This window comes from Paroedura picta, chromosome 8 (genome assembly GCF_049243985.1).
Source record: "Paroedura picta isolate Pp20150507F chromosome 8, Ppicta_v3.0, whole genome shotgun sequence".
Lineage (NCBI taxonomy): Eukaryota > Metazoa > Chordata > Lepidosauria > Squamata > Gekkonidae > Paroedura > Paroedura picta.
Window position 1 is genome coordinate 87,110,787 of NC_135376.1, and position 19,342 is coordinate 87,130,128.

At 44.7% G+C, this 19,342-nt stretch overlaps 1 long non-coding RNA gene across 1 annotated transcript; it reads right to left on the bottom strand.

Moving 5' to 3' along the window:
* Positions 1-5,469: 5,469 nt before the first annotated feature.
* On the bottom strand, positions 5,470-18,661 carry LOC143842692 (uncharacterized). Its single transcript, XR_013233296.1, has 3 exons — positions 18,508-18,661; positions 11,458-11,508; positions 5,470-5,677 (listed from the first exon to the last, which is right to left on the bottom strand). It is a non-coding gene; the product is annotated as an uncharacterized LOC143842692 (long non-coding RNA).
* Positions 18,662-19,342: the final 681 nt, after the last annotated feature.

Sequence of the window (19,342 nt, forward strand, 5' to 3'; positions counted from 1 at the left end):
GGACATCTGGAGGGCCGCAGTTTGACTACCCCTGCCCTAAACTCATCAGCACCCATCTCTCTATATCCAGATTCTCCTTCACACCGCTGATTGCTGTGTCATTCCTATCTCTTAATTCCCTCCTCTTCAGGATTGGTAAATATCATTTCCATTGACCTGCTTCGCCAAACTCTGTTCAATTCCCCTCTGTATTTCCCATTTCTGTTAGCGTGTTAACGTGTCTGTTATAAGTTTGTCTATGTCTATTTTATTTTGCTTTCTGTTAAAGACTGCTTATAACTACTAGCATCAAAGCCCATTTTTAAAAATTGGCTTTGAAGGGGGCAGAAGGGGCAAGGGAAGGGGAATGGGGAAGCCCCCCCCCCCGTCAGCTTACCTTTTTGGCACGGCGTTCATTTGCAGGCAAAGGAGGAATGGACACCCCACCCCCGCCACTGGCCACAGCATTTGGGAAGCTGCCCCTTGGGTTGCTCTTGCAACGCAGCGAGAGGCCGTCGTGGGCCATGGGGCAACAGGAAACTTCCCATCACCACCCGTGCCACCGGAGAGCTGCCCCTTGGCCGGTGAAGGCCTCTTATCTTGTTCTTCCTCGCAAAAAGGGTTTTTGTTGTTGTTGCAGAAATGTTGGAGACAGACTGTTTTTGCATGGTAATCGGGGGTTATTGGTCTGATGTTGCAAGTAATGTGATCTTCTGGTTTGGGCACTTGTTTTCTCCCCCATCCAAGACTCGAATTTGCCTAGCTCCCCCCCCCCCCAAGCACTGCACGCCATGCCACACCATTCCAAGGCTTCAGTGGAGTCCACCCGACCTTCAGGGAGGCTACTCTAGAGTAGGTGCTTGGGGTGGGGATGGCTTTGCAGATCAGTCTTCCTGCTACCTGTGCAAAAGCATGCAAGCACACTCCCCCCATCCTCCCAAAGGGAAGATAATTTAATTCGTACAAAGCAAGAGAAAGTGGTCCAAAAGTAAAAGTCCATCTTTTGTAAAGGATACTGTGGGAGTGCTGAGAAGTTAGGATTAAAGAATAGTTACAAAAGCAGCAAGTTTCAAGCCTCTTGTGAGTGGGCTGCAGGCAGACTACACGCCACACACACCACACATCTGCAGATGGAGAACGCAGAGAGGTTAATGGAGTCTTCTTCTTGCTTCGGAGCACACACTGACCTTCTTCCTGAGGAAGAAGTATGTGGGAACCCACCTTAAACAAAAGACCATGTGCTGGGGGTTTTCCACGGCTCAGCACTAGCCACCTGGCACCACTAGTGAGCTGACAAGTGCAGCTTATCTGTTTCAACAGTTTAACAGCAGCCCTTCAAGGCTGACTTTACCAAATTCCTTGCTGATTGCAATTCTGATAATAACTTAACAGAGTCATTGTAAGTCAATTGTGACTTGACATTACCACCCAGGGTTCTTGGGGTCAAGATTAAGACTGATTCCCATTTACAATAGGCGAGGAACATATCACCCAAATAATTCCTACTGCAAATGAATCTGGTCCAGTATCTGTATAACATTTCTTGAGCCATTGGAAAAGAGACAGTTTCAGACTAAAATGAGAGGAGGAATTAGGACTTTCCTTTTATCCATTATTCGACTTGTGACATTCATTGGATTCCTCCAATAATATGATGTGATTACTACCTTCAGGCCCAAAGGGGAAATATTTGTAATCCGATATCCACATTACTAAAACAATCTGGTTCATAGCTTATGCAACAAAAGGATTTGAAAGAGAAAGCCCATTCCTGTACCTTTCTCTCTAGAAATAGGAGCCCCTCCTGACTAACTTGAGACCACGTCTCTTAAGGATGTAGCTTTTGTTTTATTTCAAAAGTCTGTGTTGTCTTAAACTCCTTGCCACTACTCTGTCCATAGCTCCAAGTAAAATAAGATGAATTTTTATGGAATGCTTCTACTATCTGCAGGCTAGCAGCAATTTTTAAAAAAAGATCCAATGCACCGTACTACTGCTGGTTATAATGTTTGCTCTATTAGTATAAAAAATTGAAACCAATAACAATCAAGGCACAATTTTAAAGAAGCATACTGATTTATAGCTAAAAAGCGGGGAGGAAAACATTATAATCTAGTTGTACATTGATTGTTGTAAAGTTTGTGATGAACACCAAAAGGCATGGATGTTTCGGCTTCATAATTTGGGATGAAAAAGTAGATCTGCCAGGATCTAAGTTCTGCACAACTCATTATGGTGAAAATATATACCCAGGGCATCCATTTTCTATACAAATAGTTATTTTTAATACACTGTTTCATTGAATTATAGTGGGCTTTACACTCCCCCATCGAGAATACTCAACTAGCTTAACAATGAAAGTTGTTGTTTATTTACTGTCTGACACCAGGCGGTCCAGCTGCTCAGAGGGAATTTGCTTCTCAGTGTTTTCTCTCAGTGTTTTCTGTTTGTAGAATCTCTCCACTTATTATAACACTAGGGGCCAAGCTTGTTGCATTCAGGAATACAATGGGTTCTAGATTGGGTGTGTGTGTGTGGAAGAACTCTGTGGATGGCCTCCCCCCCCCCCCCCCGGACCTGGAAAGGCTGCAGGAAGCTGCTAGGGAACCCACCAGCAGGCGTAACTCTCACACAGCAAGGATCTGCAACCTCTGAGCCTCAAATAGAAGTGAAAGGAGGTCAGGGGTGGGGGACAGAAGGCAATTGGCTGGCCGCTGGCCAGACAGGCAAGCTGGTTGGAGGAAGAGGCACTCGGGTGGGACAGCTGCCCTGAGTGGGTGTTAAGCCCTGAGTGGCACTTAAGCCATGGGACACGCTCCTCCTCCAAGGCCTTTCCAGAAATTCATTATGTGGAACAGATATCAGAGTGTACCAAGCTAATGATGCAGAACTTAGATTAGCTCCATTCCCTCTGCCATCATCTGTAATGGACTGAGTCTCTGGCCTCCCCTGGAAGGCAGGGAAGGTTGCTGTTTCAGAATCTGCTCAGACAGGAGTAGCTGCCCATTCAGAGACCCCTATAGGTGACCAGGAGGGGCATTTCTGAACCCTGGTTAAGAATCCCTGATCTTGGAAGTGGGAGCCCCAACTGGCACATTGTTCTGCAGAGCTACTTAACTTTTAACTTAAACAGAATGTTTTCTGCATGTGTGCATCCTCCCTGCCCGGGTATCCAGTAGCAGTACTTCCTTTTGCTTTCTACCATTTAGTTGCCCTGCGGTGCCTCACCTTGGCCTGTTTGGCCTTATCCTGTTTGGCAGGCCTCATTCGGCTGCCTGCCATGTGTTGCCAGACCAGTTTTTCCCACAGGACAACCTCTCAAAATGGCCTCTTCAGAATATTTACCAGGCTGTGCCACAAGTGCAAGCACCCATCTCTTGGTGATATAACAGTGATCAGATGTGTAATGTGGTTCAAATTGAAGCATCGCTGGTTGGCCTGAGCCCTTAATGAGCTGAGGCCAGAATACATGATAAAGGACTAGACCAGGGGTGGACAAACTGTGGCTCTCCAAATGTCCATGGACTACCATGATCCTGAGCCCCATGCTTGTTGGAATAAACTTGGTGGATTTGAGGAACATTTGTGTCTGGATGGCAAGACCTGATTTTTTATTTATTCATATTTATATACCACTCTCCCCAAAGGCTCAGGGTGGTATGATGTTTTCAACATTGTGAAGAGCTTTGAATATAATGAGCATCAGATCTGGGAATATGGGATATAGTGGAGTGGTTAATGTGCATTCAAAAGAATAGGAGAAATAATGGGGGGGGGTCACCTTTATTTATTATTTCTTAAATTTCTATAGTTCCCAGTCCCGGATTACTCAGGGCAGATTTACGGTAGCTTTACTGTGTTAAAGCTGAACCTGAAAATGTGGCTGAATTAAACTGGGTCAGTCAATGAGTTTTCAGCTTTGTATAGCTGAAGACACAGTTTTGAATGTGGGGATATTATACATTTCTCCACAGGCTGATTCAGAGTACGTTGTTATGGCCAATGGCTATGACAAATAAATATTGACCTGAATGCAGATCCTGTGCATGTTTCCCTGAAAGTAAGTTCCACTTTGCTCAACTGGGGCCTCGTTCCAGGCACTGCATATAGGATTTTAGCCATAATTTAATAGGAATGGGATAAGACTCTGTATACAAATGGAGACAGCTCTTTATGAGGTCACCAAATGCCCTTTGAAAGAGGGAGCACTGCTTCCTGTGTGTGTAGAAGAAGAAGAGGAGGAAGAGGAAGAGGAAGAGGAAGAGGAGGAGGAGGAGGGGGAGGGGGAGGGGGAGGGGGGAGGAGGGAGGGGGAGAGGGGAGGGGGGGAGGAGGAGGAAGAGGTGGTGGTGGTGGTTCTTATATGCTACTTTTCTCTACCCAGAGTCTCAAAGTAGCTTACAGTCACCTTCCCTTTCCTCTCCCCACAACAGACACCCTGTGATGGAAGTGAGGCTGAGAGTGCCCTGGTATCACTGCTCAGTCAGAACAGTTTTATCAGTGCCGTGGGGAGCCCAAGGTCACCCAGCTGGTTGCATGTGGGGGAGTGCAGAATCGAACCCGGTGTGTCGGATTAGAAGTCTACACTCCTAACCACTACACCAACATTGGCTTTCAGTAAACATGTATGGTTTCAAAAAACCCTGTAAAACCTGTTTGATCAGAGGTAGATTAGGAAAAAAATACTATGTGTAATCCATAGAAAGTGCAACCTGTCCTTCAGATAATTGATCACTTTCAGTTCTTAAAAATGTATTTGCTTCTAGCCTAAAGCCTGAGTCCTGGGCATAGTTACTTAGGAGTAAGTTCTCTTGAGCAATACAATGTATGACATACATTGATGACATTGAATGTTCCTGTAGCCTAAAGACTGGAGGTTCCCAATAACAGGGTGTTACTCCTCAAGTAAGACCATCCTCTGGGCCGGTAAATTTCTCTCAACAGCCATCTTGAGTGAGATCTTTAACCCGAGATGCTCTTTTTTTTAGCATTCACATTCTGTCATATTTCTCTCCTTGGTACACAGATGGCTGAATCTATATTGGAAAATTGGGGAAGCCGTTATTCACGATGACCAGTAATTGGCAGGGAAGTGAGTGTTCCCACTCTTGCTTAAGCATTCAAAACGTTAGTTCAGTCTTCTGATGTAATGAGGCATACAGTAATAGGACCACTGAAGTAAATAATGGGCTCCAGAGCTCACTCCTGTTGTGGTATTGAGAACACAAGGATTCATCTCTTCCGTATTCCGTGCGCCAAGAAACAGGTGGCCCGGGTTCTTATGAGAACTTCACAGTCAGACTCCCTGAAGCAGAGAGATCGTAACCATCCCAAATTGTTTGTGTATAAATACATACATTTTGAAATAATATTTTGGCATCTTGTGGGTTTGTACCGGTGCTGTGCAGAGTAAAGGCATTGTAAGTCGCAAGCAAGTATATGCAGTAGGTCTTCATGCCAAGATTTTTTTTTTTAATATTGATAACCCTGCCTTTGGCTCTGAAAAGATGCAGGAGTCCAAGATGACAAACATGAAAACATAGTGACAGATTTACTTGTTTTTAAAGCCCACACACACACAAACCATCGTCTTGCCAACAGAAACCGCTCACCATTCTGCTGTAGAATCTAGAATCAATACAACAAGAAAAGCTTTCGGTAACAAGTGGCAGGATGCTTTGTGTACGGCCTTTGGCAACCTGCAACAGAGAACACATAAAGCAGCCTTATACTGAGTCAGACCACTGGTCTAGCGGAATCAATATCGGTCTTTTATGCACAGATGTTTTCCTTTGCTTTTACCATGCATTCCTATAGGATGTATATTTTTTCCTTCTGCATTTCACCCTTCTTTCACGGCAAACATGTGTTGGACTTTAAATTTTGCATCCAGAGGTATCTTTAGAGGTCAGCTTGCAAGCCACCAGTCCTCTTTGCTTTAAAGCTTCCCATTGTTCCTTTGGGAAATCAAAGCATTCCTATAGTTATTTAGAAGGAACCACCATCTCCCCAACAGTCACTCCCTGTCTGAGCCTCAGGGGAGGGCGGTATATAAATATACTAAAATAAATAAATACATTCTAGCTGCCTTTGAGATCTACAGAGGAAAAGCATATTCTTCCTCCCTTCCTCCGTTTCTCTCACTCTCCTCTTCTCTGTCCCAGAAATCACTGTGCAATCCAAAGAGCTATTTGCACATGGGACCATGCCATCCACTGTAGCCTGCAGAATGTTCTCTGTTCTGTTTTTGGCTCCCTTTCCCTTGCTGGCTCAGCCCCTTTTATAGGGTTGTGTCAGTGAGACAAAGACAGCTGTGCTGACACAGACCTGTGCTAACAAAAGACTGGAAACCTAAAAAGGAACATAGGATATTCTGCAGGCTAGAATGGATGGTGTCTACCGAATAGTAAATGCAGCTGGACGTATCCCTCCCTACAATTAAAAAAAAAAGTCCAGTGCAAAGCTGATCCATAAGGAGGGACCCACCATGGAGCTCAAACAAACAAACAAACAAAAACAGTGCCTTGACATCTGCTTTTCCTCACAGGGGTGCGGAATATACACTTTGCAATTCCAAAAAGAAAATCAGATTTTTTAAAAAGTATGCAGAGTGCAGGCAAAGGATTAGAATGAAAGGAATACCAACTCAAAATCACTGATAATTAAAAGTAAGCTGTGAGTGCAGAGCCTTTGTGTACTCTAACTAGCATTGGTTCTCCAGGATCTCAGGAAGAGGAATTTCATGCACTGGGCTTCTAAATGGAGATGCCAGTAGTTGATCCTGGGACCTTCTGCATGCCAAGCATGCAGAATAACTGCCTCTTCCTTCCTTTTCTCTCTGACTGTTATTGCCAAAAAAAAGTCTTTAATTGACTGAGATACTATCCTTTGGATCCTCTTGTGGAGCAGAGTAGTAAGGTAGCAGACATGAAGTCTGAACTAGGGTTGTGCGATTCATCCGCTTTGGCGGCCGTTCGCTCCGGGCGCGGCTAGCACCGTTGGGGGGAGGGGGGTGCCGGCAGCAGCGTGACAGCGGGCGCAACCACGCAGGCACGGAATTCTGCACCTGCTTGGTTGCGCCCGTTGTCAAGCTGCTGCCGGCACTGCCCTCCCCCCCCCCGCGGCACGGCGCTGGCTGCGCCCGGAGGGAACGGCCGCCAAAGCGGCCGAATCACACAAGCCTAGTCTGAACCTCTGCGCATGAGGCTGGGAGTTCGATCCCAGAAGCCGGCTCAAGGTTGACTCAGCCTTCCATCCTTCCGAGGTCAGTAAAATGAGTACCCAACTTGCTGGGGGGGTAAACGGTAATGACTGGGGAAGGCACTGGCAAACCACCCCGTATTGAGTCTGCCATGAAAACGCTAGAGGGCATCATCCCAAGGGTCAGACAAGACTTGGTGCTTGCACAGGGGATACCTTTACCTTTACCTTTACCTTTACCTTTACCTTTACCTTTACCTTTACCTTTACCTTTACCTTTACCTTTACCTTTACCTTTACCTTACCATCTATCAGATAAAGAAACAGATCATCCTGCGGAGACTTCATGAATTTTTCTTCTTTAGCTGGCAACTGGTGGAGCAGGTTGTTCTTTCAGCCAATACGCTGTTGTAGGTGCTACTAGATTTTTTGCCTTGTTTATAATATGCTTCCACTGTTGGCAATTGGTGGCAGTCGTTTTGGCCATATGGATAGTCAATCACTGGTTTCTAAGATCTTCCCTCAATCTGTTTAAGCCATGTTTTCTTTGGTACCAGTAATTGGATCTTCTATTCAGTTGGTTATTCTCACCAGAGGAATTTATGAGGCAGTCTGCTGGTATTCTTTCTGCAGTCATGGCGAAACCATTGCAGTCTGTGCTTTTGGATTTGTTCTTTAATTTGCAGCTGATTGTCACTTTTTGTATGAATTGTCTCATTTCAATTATGATCACATAGGCCCATTATGCACGGCCGCCGAAACAGCGATTTCGGGTCACATGGAAAACGTGGAGGGGGAAGAAGCGAAGCAAACCGCTTATACACAGAACAGGACACAACGGTGGCAAAACCAAGAGTAAACGATTATGCACGTGGTGACCCCAGCGCCGCTTCTGGTTGCGCCCCGGTCACCCGGAAGCTGTGCTTTCTTCTGCGTTTCGCTAACGCGGCTTTTTCAGCAGCATGCACCAAATCTGCGGCTGGTTGCAGCCGGTGCCATGCATTATCAGTGATTTTAGTCGCCGCCATTCCACCCCGAATGCACGCTATCCCCCCCCCATGCATAATGGGCCATAGAGAGACACGCAGAACCTGCTGCAGGCATTGCAGTCGGAAGGTCTTGAGTTTGTTTATGTTAGGCTTTAGTAAAGTCCATGTTTCTGATCCATATAGGAGGATTGGCAGGATTAGTGCCCGGAAGAGATGAACTTTGGTCTTGACAGAGATGTTCGTCTTCTTCCAGAGGCACCATTTGGTTGTGGCAAATGCTGATGTTCCTTGGCCAATCCTATTGTGGGCTTCAGTGGTAGATGACACTTTCTTTTCTTGCACCAATGAGCCTGAGTATGTAAATCCTTTGACTTGCTCAATTTGGGCTCCAATGAGGTATAGATTTCATGGTGATCCATCTGTGGTTATGATTTTGATTTTGTTCACATTTATTTTTAAGCCATAAGACTGTTTATGCCCTGGGAACTTCACTGCCCCAATTCCTGTGCAGGAACACAAATCAGAGGCAGATGAGGCACACCGGGCCAAATGCTCCCCCATGTGGGTGCAGGAAGAGATAGGGCAACAAACCATGACTAAAACTCCAGCCTACAGCCCAGCATGAAACCTCCAGTGCATAAACAGTCTAAGATTAGGCAATGCCGGTAATGTTAGAGAGGATGTTTTTAGCCTCTTCATCTGTATCAGCAAATATGAGACTATCATCTGCAAACATTAGACCTGTCAGGAAGTTTTTTTGGGTATATTGAACTCCACGTATATCCATGAATATTTTTCTCATAATAGCATCAACTATGATGTTAAAAATTAGGGGAGAGGCTACATCTCCGCGCTCTCAACTCTGGATGGTGAATTCCTCTGATAGCTCATTTCATCGAGCCATCATATGCTGTTTGGAGGAGTGTGATTATTTGGGGGTGGGGGTACATTTTCTGTTTCTAGTACCTTCCATAGAGAAGACCAGAGAACACAGTCAAAAGTGTATTTAAAGTCAATAAAGATGATGACAATTCTTTGCTATGCTAGATGGATGGTGAACATCTGATCAATACAGCCCTGATGTGGCCTAAATCCTGCTTGCTCTTCTCTACTACACTGTTTGTGATGTTCTTGTAACCTTGATTTTCTGATCTTCATGAATACTTTGCTAATAACTGACATGAGGCTGATGCCACGGTAATTCTTACATTCTTGGTTGTCACCTTTTTCAGGATTGACACTATGACGGCTTTCTTCCATGTTGGTGGTATACATTCTGAGCACCATATGAGTGCTAAGAGGATGTTGAAAATATATTTTCTGGCAAATTAATATCTGGTGGTTCTGGTGGTGGTCCCTGAAGTGCATCATGGTTGTATAGCTGGCTAAAGAATTCTTTCTATCGCTGCAGGTGTTCAGTAGTAGTTCTCATAAGATTACCATCTTTTTTCTTAATATTATCATTTGTCGACTTAGTTTTGCCACTTAATCATTTGAAGTTTTGATACAGGGTTCTGTATTCCTGCCTGGAGGTAGGTGTGCTACAATAATTTCTCACTAGTCTTCTTATTCCTCTTTCCTCTTCTGTCTAACCACTTTGTTCAGTCTTTGGTACTGCTCAAAGTCAACATGCTTGGCTCATTTACATTTTTCTACAAGTTCTATACATTTGTCTGAAATCCATGGTTGTGTTCGGCGTTGGATAGGTGGACATAAAAACTACATTCTAGGATAGTTTCTGAGAGCTCCTTTACATCTATATCCACATCATCTGATGGTTCAAGAAGTGCAAATTTATTTGATAAATCAATTTTAAATTGTTGCCTGAGTGCTGGCTCTCTCAGGCATGCCAAATTCATCTTGGCTGGTGTATGTGCCTTGCTGTACTTTACTCATTGTAGTTACAATTGTGCCTTGGATCATACAAGTTAGTGATCAGATCTGCAGTCGAATCCTCTCATGGACCCATTATGCACGGGGGTTTTAGCGCACATTCGGGGTGGAATGGCGGCGACTAAAATCACCGATAACGCACGGAGCCGGCTGCAACCGGCCGCAGCTTCGGTGCATGCCGCCGAAAAAGCCGCGGCAGTGAAACGCGGAAGAAAGCGCAGCTTCCGGGTGACCGGGGCGCAACCAGAAGCGGCGCCTGGATCGCCGCGTGCATAATCAGTTACTCTGGGTTTTGCCACCGTCGTGCCCCGCCCCGTACATAATCGGTCTTCCCCCTCTGCGTTTTCCATGTGACCCGAAATCGCCGTTTCGGCGGCCGTGCATAAGGGGCCATGGCCTGGACACCTTTGAATGATGAATGGAACCTGGAGTTGACCAGGATATAGTCAAGTAAGGCTGAGGCCTGATGGATTTCTCCATGCTAGTTGGTGTTTTGTGGTATGTTGAAAGTGCCTATTGTCATTTATCTTCCCATGGCCAAATTTGCCCATTATTTCCTACCAACCGGACCTGTCAGTATCTATATGGGCATTGTAAGGCAATTATGCTCCTAGCAGTCTGTCTGTCCACCATGAAGCTAACTCCAGCTTCTTGCTTTCGTCCCCCAGAGTAAAATAGCATTTTTTCATCAGTCATCAGTGATTTGATGGTCAGCATCCCAGACCCAGTGATGTGCAGTTCAGATACTGTGGCAATTGAAAATTTGCATTTTGACAATTCCATGGCTATGATTTCCTTTTGTCCAACATGATGTCCAGTACATACATTCTAGGTGATGTTACGATTTTCTGATTTTGGTGTCATAAGTTTAATTTTTCAGCCAGTAGTCCACTTCTCACCAGCACCCTGGTTCCCTGTTGCTGGTGCATTGGCTACTCCAGATGCAGTAGCTTTATTAATTTAATTTATTCAAATTTCCATGCAGTTTCTTGCCTGGTTTGCCTGGTTTCCCAGTTCTACTCACCGCGGCAGAGTTACCACCCTCCTTCTATTGCAGCTGGGCTTGGCACCAACCTTAGTGGAGTTGCCTTCATGAATATTAATACCAGAATCAAATCTGTTGGATATTACTATCCATTGGTATATAAATAATATTTTGCTGTAATATGCAGCCTAACCTGGCTGCCGTGTATTATTTTTCAGGAATAATATTGAATGCAAAAGGAAAAGTGCCAACATCTGTACATATCTTCTATTGTTTTAATATCTTTAAGGGTGGGAATCATGTTTTCACATTGGAAAAATGTCACCACCAAGATTACAAAGTAATAATCTAAACTCCATTGCTTCAAGAAAGATATGTTACTCATATGTGACAGAAATAAATTCAGCATTACCTGTTATTTATTACATTTGGTATCTTGGCTGGCTTCCAAGAAGTTGAATAACTAAAGATTGGGTGAGAGAAAAAATATTTTGAGAAACAAACCAAAGTGCTCTAAAACTATACTTTAAAAATGTTGACACAATCCACCTTTAAAGTGGTGACTATTTGAGTGAAGATCTCCTGAATCTATATATCTGAAACATTTTGATATTTCTAGGTTAAAAACCGTACACTTATAAAATAGGATCAATAATTTAATATATCTAGGTTGATAGCCTTGAACCATGTTAAAACAGGACCAAATGGGTTTTGGCCTCCAAGGTTTTCCTAAGGGGTCAGATTTTTGTATATACATGTGCATAACATAGAAATATGGGTTAGTGTCAAAATAGGTAAATTATAAGGCCTGAAAATGAATAACAATATAATTATTCAATTATTTAAATATGAAAAATTAACAATGTAACTACATTTTTAAGTCTCCCACATTCCAGATACCCTATGTGGCAAAAAAAAAAAAAAATGGGGCATATGAGGGCTATCTTAAATTTTTAAGTGCAGACATCTAAGGATGTTTAGTAGTGCTTTCTGTAAAAAATGTATATAACATAGCTGTATGTAGCTAAATAACAAACCAAGCTATTGATTGAAGAACTGCAAATGGCAGAGTCACAGGGGCCCATTATGCACGGCCGCCGAAACGGCGATTTCGGGTCACATGGAAAACGCGGAGGGAGAAGACACGAAGCAAACCGGTTATGCACGGGACGGGGCGTGACGGCGGCAAAACCTGGAGTGGCGGGTGTCAAGGCATCGATGCGGAGCCAAGGGCAAGCGAGGCGAGCGAGGCGCTGTGTTGGCGAGCGTCGGAGGCGGAGGCCAGGAAGGGCGGAAGTAGCCTGCGCAGGTGCAGCCCTGCCGGGTTTGTCAAGCACGGAGGGGGAGGGAGCATGTTTCCCCTTCCCCTTAGTTTACTCCCAGTTCGCCTCTCCCCTTCTTTGCTGCCCTGGTTCCTCTGCCCCTTTATATTCGTTCCCCTACTTTAAGCTTTGTATTGTATAGTTGTGCTTTGTTCATTCACACTGTTTTATAAAGTTTTTGTATTTTCTTAGACACCTCGCCTCCGTTCTCGTTTGTGGTTGAGGTGTGTATTTGGGAATGGGTGGGAGGTGGGTGGCCGGCCTCTCTGCCATCCTTAGCCGTGGTGATCCCCTCGCCCCCCTCCACTGTGAGCTCTCCGGCCGCCTTTCCGGCCGTGTTCCCTTGGGTTCCCCCCAGCCTGCGCCGCCATTCGTTCCGGCAGCCACTTGAGCGGTCACGTCGCCTCCGACCCTCCGGCCTCCCCAATTATGCACGCGGTCAATTCGGCGCCGCCTCCGGTTGTGCCCTGGTCGCCCGGGAAGCTGCGCTTTCTTCCACGTTCTGCTAACGCGACTTTTTCGGCGGCGTGCACCGAATCTGTGGCCATGCACCGAATCTGTGGCCAGTTGCAGCCAACTCCATGCATTATTGGTGATTTTAGTCGCTGCCATTCCACCCCGAACGCGCACTAAAACCCCTGTGCATAATGGGTCATAGAGGAACTGAAGGAAATTTTTCAAGCAAGTTCATGTAATAACTCAGGAGAAGATATGGCCATGGCCAGGTCAGGCTGGCAGCAATGTATTACAAAGCCTTGGAAGAAGTTTTAATGATACAATTACAAAAAAGTTATGAATGAAATAAAAGAAGGAAAGACTATGCAATGTGGAAAGAGACATGTATAATGTTAATATAAAAGTAGGCAGTCATGCTAGAAAAAGAAGAAGAAGGTTTGGTTCTTATAAGCCACTTTTCTCTACCAGAAACAGTCTCAAAGTGGCTTACAATCGCCCATCTGGCTGCATGTGGAAAAGGAGTGGAGAATCAAATCTGGTTTACTGGATTAGAAGTCAACACTCCTAACCACTACATCAAGCAGGCTATCAACACTACCATGATCATATAGACCTAGCTCGTTAATAAATGTAGATTACAAAATCTTTGCCATAATAGGGGCAGAAAGATTTAGAGAATGCATGCCAAATTTAATACGTATAGACCAAACAGGCCAAAGAGATGCATAAAAGGTAATATACAATGTATAATAGATGCAACTGAATTTATGGAAAAGAAAAAGCATATTTATTTTTGGATGCCTTTTCTACTGAATGTAGTGCAGAATGAGGGCTGTGGCCCAGAATCCTGGAACTGGATATAAGGTTTATATATGAACCAACAAGCAGAGATTTTAATAAATGGAAAACTAGCAGAAGCAATAATGATCAAAAAAGGACTACACCAGGGCTGTCTCCTGTCACTTTTATTATTTATCCTAGTGATAGAGATTTTAGCTTCAAAGATTAGCCAAGATACCATGATCAAAGGAATAAAAAACTGGATGGCATAGAATTTAAAATGAAAAGCTATTAGAATGACTTGGTTCTAACAGTTCTAACAGTTTTGAATTTTAAAAAAATCATCACAGTTTGTAATGGAACATATTGAAGAATTTGGGTCCTTTTCAGAATATAAAATCAAAAGGAAGAAGGCAGGAATGATAATGAAACTCTTAATGTAACAAGAAGATATTATGAAGTGTATAGAATGCACCACTGGTATCAAATATCAAATATTTAAGGATAAATTCGAATGGACAAAACTGTAAACTTTAAGAAAAACAATGATCTGAAGTCCTGGTGAATGATAGAAGAAGATTTATCCAAATGGGGAAACAAATTAAACATCTCAGGGCTGGGTTGAATTTCAGCAATCAAAATGAATGTATTGCCAGAATTAATGTTATTATTCCAAATGCAACCTATGCATAAAGAAGAAAGAATATCGACAGAGTGGCAAAGACAGATAAATAAATTTATTTGGAATGGCAGGAAACCAAGAAAATGTTTTAGAATTCTCCAAGTTGTGAAAAAAGAGGAAGGTTAGCAGTTCCAAATATAAAATTACATTAACAAGGAGCAGGTTTGGTCTGGAATTTAGATTGGATCAAAAATCCAACGGAAAGAATACTAAATTTATAGCTAGATGAAGACTTACACAATTATTTATGGACTAGGGGCTAAGCCCATTGTATCCAAGAATACAATGGGTGCTAGAGCTTGGCAGTGTGAAGAGGAAGGGGAGGAGTTGTCCAGTCTGTAAGGGCATGGGGTTAAATGTGTATGTTGTGTGGGAGGTTGTGGTGGCATGGTGGCAAATGAGGGCATTGGTGTGGAGATATGGGTGTTATTAACCTGTAGTTTGCAATGTTTGTTGAGTGTGGGAGAGGACTGACCTTTGGGAATTGTGGGATAGTAGTTACAGATGAGCTTTCCAGAGCCATGTCTTCAGATACGTGAAGGAAAAATCAGATTGGAGACTCTTCTTAGGGGAAGATTACATGGCAACCAATTCCCCCCTTCCAATTGGCCCCTCTGCTTGTCATTCCAGGACCAAGGGGCCAATTGTTGCCCCCCCATCCTGGACTGAGCCCACCCTAACACCCCTTACTGTTTTATTAAGAGGGAACAGATAAAGACATCAACTAAAATGATCATAACACAAGAAAGGGGTCATAATTAGAGATGGACTTTTGAGAATATAGTTTATACTTTGGGATTTATTGAGTCTTCCCAGTTCTCTGCTCATGTCCCCAATAGAAGCTTACAACAGTATGAATACAAGAAAAATAGTTTCCTAATGTATAGCAATATGGTAAAGACTAAGAGGAAACTTATGTCCTTGCAAGATATTATATATGAATAAATCAACATTCAATGGTTATTACATTACCAATCAAGGCTAAAAGAGATTATCAAGATGGAAGGTGGAGCTCAAAGAGAAATGACTGAATTTGAACAACTGATTAAAAAACAGATGGATCATTTACTACAATAGATATATGTTATTACTTCAGTTAGAAATAACAACTAGTAAAAAATGTATGATTTATTGGATGCAGAACTTTAGAGAGCAAATAGCTCTGCATCAATGGAAACAGTTATGGAAAGAAGACATTAAGTTCACAGCCAGACAGTTGTTGAGAGAAAATTGATATGCAATGTTTTTCAGATGTTATATTACTCCAGTGGATATTGAGACCATAGCGAAAAACCACAAAGGAGAATGTTGGAAATGTTAAAACATAGAGTGTGGTGGCCTTGAAAAATATGAAAAGACATTGGGTGGCTCCAGATGGACTGAACAACAACACAGAATTCCCAGGAAGGTTTGACCTCACCACATGTACCCTGCTATCCTCATGCAGCCAGTCATCTGATTGGGGAGACCATACCCTCACCAGTGGTGCAAGTGCAAGGGGCCACGGTCAGGACTCTATGCAGAGGAACTAATGGAAGGCCCCCTGACTTTATCTCCCCTATGCCATCTGTGTGTCCTGCCTCCTACCAGGCTCCAGCTTGTGGCTGGCACATGAAGAATGATCATTGGCAGTGACACCTTGGAAGGCTTGCCCTTTCCTAGTGGCAAGTTGCCACCTTGCTAAGTGAAGAGGGGATGGCTGTGAGTCTGCAATGGAACTCATGATCAGCCTGAATCATAGGATATTTGACTCAGCAAGCCAGCACCTGGGAACACTCAGCTCTCGTTGACATCACACCAGTGAACTTGAGTTGCAGGGAGCCATCTAACAAGGGGATGGACATCCAGACACATGGAGCCAGGGAACGAGGGAAAGAAGGAAGATTTCACCAAACATGAATCTTCGACATGCCCCCAGTGCCCACTGCCCATGCCAGGGTCACCTTGACAGTGGAGAGTGAGCAAAAAGGGATGGCTTGATCATGGGATTATGGTGGCAATGATGAGAAGGAAAACTTGCCAGACAACCTCTAAATGAGTCCCAGGGGGAAAGGTTGGCCACCCAGCAATCCATCACCTTGACAGCACTGAGATCAAAGGCTGAGAGCTGCAGAGCACACACACACATCATCAAAATGACATCTAGATTGTTCCAAAAAAATACTCTTGCCACCTGCCTCCTACAGCAAATAGATTCTTAATAGCAGTGAGGAGCAAGAAAGGGGGCTGGCCAGGGCCCAGGGAATAAGAGAAGGTCCTCTAAGGCAGGGGTAGTCAACCTGTGGTCCTCCAGATGTCCATGGACTACAATTCCCATGAGCCCCTGCCAGCATTTGCTGGCAGGGGCTCATGGGAATTGTAGTCCGTGGACATCTGGAGGACCACAGGTTGACTACCCCTACTCTAAGGCTGAAGCAAGCACAGTGCTCTGGCATACTGCCTTGAAAACCCCAAGCCATTGCAGATGAAGAGAATGCCACAGTGCCCCACACTTGTGAATGGAATGGATCACATCACATGTTCTTGACAATGGGCCAATAGTGTGGGCCTGGTAATTGTCCCATTCATCAAAGGTGGGGGTGGTTGGTGGCCAGGAGCCACAAGAGGAGGTGACTCAGAGAAAATAAGAGGAAAATAGGAAGAATGGGAAACTGAAAGAGCACCCAAACTCCTGGACAAGGCCCTGGGGAAAGTGTCTGGCTTTGCAAGAGCAGCCATCACCTTGACAGTAGGACCAGTCTGACCCTTTCCTATACTACTCTGCCACATGAGCAAAGATCGAGATCCCAGGAACAGAAAGAGAGAGAAATGTGTGGAGCACCCCGCAACCAGTCACCCAACAGCAGTGTGGGAAAAATGGAATGGATGTGAAAGGAATCATGGCTTTAGGAAAGGTCCAGATCCCAGAAGCAAAGGGAAACATCATGGACATTTGATAGGCAAAGTCACAACAAATCTGAATCATGGCAGGAAAGTTCAACCTGGCCCCTTTGCCTGCCAACCAGAGGTGGCTCCTCAAGCACTGGAACTTCACTGACATGAGTGACCAAAACTGACTGTTCCTCATGTCCCAATGCCATGGATGGATTTGCTAATCTACCAGATGTGGGTAGTGGGGTGACTGAGGGAGGCTATGTACTATATACTGGGATCTCAGGAAGTCCCCCAAGTCACCTAAGCCCTTATGAGATGCTGATAAGTTGGAATTTTGTTCTGTGAAAGAAGACAATTTTCCATGGAAGGAAGACAGGTCTCCCTGGGATCTAGGACTCAGTTTGATTGCCATGTCTGCCCAGTCCTCAAGGAATCACCCTGCCAGTGCTGTGGGAGAAAAGGAATAGCTCTGCAGCAGGCTTTCCCAGACATGGCCACTGAATTCCTGCGCGGTGCCTGCTCTGCCATGGTGTGCCACAAAAATAAAATTAGCACGACACAACAGCACTTACCATCTCATGGACTGCAACCAGCTGCCAATCCACCTATGTTGTGCAGGTTGAATGGGTTGATTTATACAGCCTACTTCTGTCTTGGTGTAGTGGTTAGGAGTGTAGACTTCTCATCTGGCAAGCTAGGTTTGATTCCCACTCCCCCACATGCATCCAGGTGAGTGACCTTGGGCTCGCCACAGCACTGATTAAGTTGCTCTGACCAAGAATAATATCAGGGCTCTTTCAGACTCACCCATGTCACAGGGAGTCAGTTGTGGGGAAAGGAAAGAGAAGCCAATTGGAAGCCACTTTGAGACTCCTTCAGGTAGAGAAAAGTAGTATATAAGAACCAACTCCTCCTCCTCCTCCTCCTCCTCCTCCTCCTTCCAATATCTCAAATAACTGGAAGTCTCTTAAATTAGCTGAACAAGTGATGCAAAGACAACGAGTCACAGCCGACCAATACTATGGAATAGTGATTAGAGGGTGGTGTTGCTCTGGGAGATCCTACAATTATTCTGGGTGAGGTTGCTGTTGTTTGTCTTGGTTCTGGGGCAAGCCCAATCCTTGGCTCCATCACCCACCAACCACAGGTTGCTCCCCCAAGAACTGGAACTTCAATGACATCCGTGACCGAAACTGACTGCTATGGCCCATATCCAGGAAGGAGCTGCAAGACATGGGTAGCAGAGCGAATGACACAGAGTATGTGCTGTGCCCTTGGATCTGAGTCACCTAAATCTTATGTGACACTGACAAGCTGGAACTGTAGCCTGGGGATGAAGACAACTCACCCTGGCAACTACGAAGACTCTGTTGACCAAGCATGCCTTCCTAGCTCTCCCGGAATCATTCTGCCAGCACTGGAGGACAAAGAGGATACTTCTGCAGGAAACTTTCCCAGTGGACTATGCTACAGAATTCCCACCCCATGACCACTCCACTACAGTGTGTCCCCCCTCAAATGACACCCACACAACAGCACTTGCTGTCTCGGGGACCAAATGATGTCACAATGACACATGCAACTAATATTATGAGGTAGTACTTTGAGGAGGATGTTGCTCCAGCAGGTGCTGTGGTTATTCTGGGTAAGGTTGATGTTGTTTGGGCTGGTTGTAGGGCAAGCTAAACCTCTCCTGGCAGAGGCAGCCGTCCTACCGAGTACCAGGAGTGCAACCAATGGACTGCATGGCAGGATTGCCCAGAGAAGAGGAGGAATGAGGGAACATATGGGATTATGACCAGAAGCTGTGATTTTACTGTATCAGTTCCAGAGCATGGTAGCTCAGTATGGGGAGGTTGACCTTCAGGAATGCTAGGTTATCCACCCTGACCATGTCCAGGAACGAGTAGTGGGAGCTGAGGATGTTTCCCAGGTGGTAGAACATCCACTCACTCTGCACCTTGGTGGGAGGACAGGAAAGGAGATAGATTTCCTCTTCTTATTCCCTGAAAGCCCCTGTCCCCTTTTCCTGCCTCCTTCTCTTCTTCTCATCCACTGGTCAACCTACTTTTATCTCCTCTCCATATTCAATTTTCCCTTCTTCCTTATCCCAGCTGCTTCCTTGAAAAAAGTCTGGTTGAATAGAGTAGTGCATATTTAGGAATCCACAGGAACTTGTATCT